This window comes from Pundamilia nyererei, unplaced genomic scaffold, assembly GCF_000239375.1.
Source record: "Pundamilia nyererei isolate P.nyererei 1_Seehausen unplaced genomic scaffold, PunNye1.0 scaffold00026, whole genome shotgun sequence".
Taxonomy (NCBI): domain Eukaryota; kingdom Metazoa; phylum Chordata; class Actinopteri; order Cichliformes; family Cichlidae; genus Pundamilia; species Pundamilia nyererei.
The window spans coordinates 380476-381618 of record NW_005187427.1 but is presented as its reverse complement, the minus strand read 5'-3'; positions in this window follow the sequence as shown (position 1 = coordinate 381618).

Sequence of the window (1143 nt, the reverse complement as noted above, 5' to 3'; positions counted from 1 at the left end):
TGATCCTCCACTGATCTGAGGCACCGACCAGAGGCCAGCAGGTCAAACAGGTGGTGAGCGGGGTGCAAGGGGTCACCTGTCTTGGTTTTCCTTAGACAGGAGGAGCTAGTGATGGTCTCCAGGGGTGGTTTTCCTTAGACAGGAGGAGCTAGTGATGGTCTCCAGGGGTGGAGACCATCCAATTATATTTTGGGTGGTTTGGGTGGTCACCTGTCTTGGTTTTCCTTAGACAGGAGGAGCTAGTGATGGTCTCCAGGGGTGGAGACCATCCAATTATATTTTGGGTGGTGTTAATTACCCTCTGGGCAGCCTGTTCTCAGTTGTGGCCTCTGCCTACCCAGGCAGTAGGAGAGCACGCTCTCTACTGAGGAGCGGTAGAAAGCCAGCAGCAGCTTCTGCTGCAGGTTATCCTGGCTAAGGACAAGGAGGAAGTGCAGCCACTGCTGGGCCTTCCTTACCAGGATGTTGGTGTTGTGGCTGTAGGTGAGATCAGCAGAGATGTGGGTGCCCAGAAACCTGAAGATGAAGACAGAGTCAACCTGTTCTCCATTTATAATGAGAGGGTAGTGGACTTGTCTGTGCCTCCTGAAGTCCATTATGAGTTCTTTTCTTTTAAGGACTTTCAGCTTCAGGTTATTTTCTGACCACCAGCAGGACAAGTGGTGGTCTCAAACTGAGCAAAGAAGGTGTTGAGCTCCTCTGCAAGTTTGAGGCTGCTGTTAAGGGTTGGAAGGCTCTGGCCATGTAGTTGGCGAGGGCTTGGATGCCTCTCCACGCCTGGTGGGGGTTGTTAAAGCGTACATTGGCCCACTTTAATGCTGTCCTGCCTTTTCTAGACTGTTTTTTACTAAGACAGTCTAGCAAAGTCTCAAACATTTGAGATGTTTAACATTGCTGTGTAATTATAATCTTTTTCTTCTGGTCGTTCCCTTTAACAATCTGCTGAGCATCATCTCAATCATCACCCCAGTATCCTGTCCTGTCAGAAAAACCCTCTGCTTTTCTTCCTTGCCTGTGGTCTTGCTCTTCTGCTGCTGCCTGGGAGTTCCCTATTCATCATGCTTTGTCCTGTATATCAACTCTGTCTTCTCTGCACATATCCAAAAAATCTCAGCTTCGCCTCTCTAACTTTATCTCCAAACT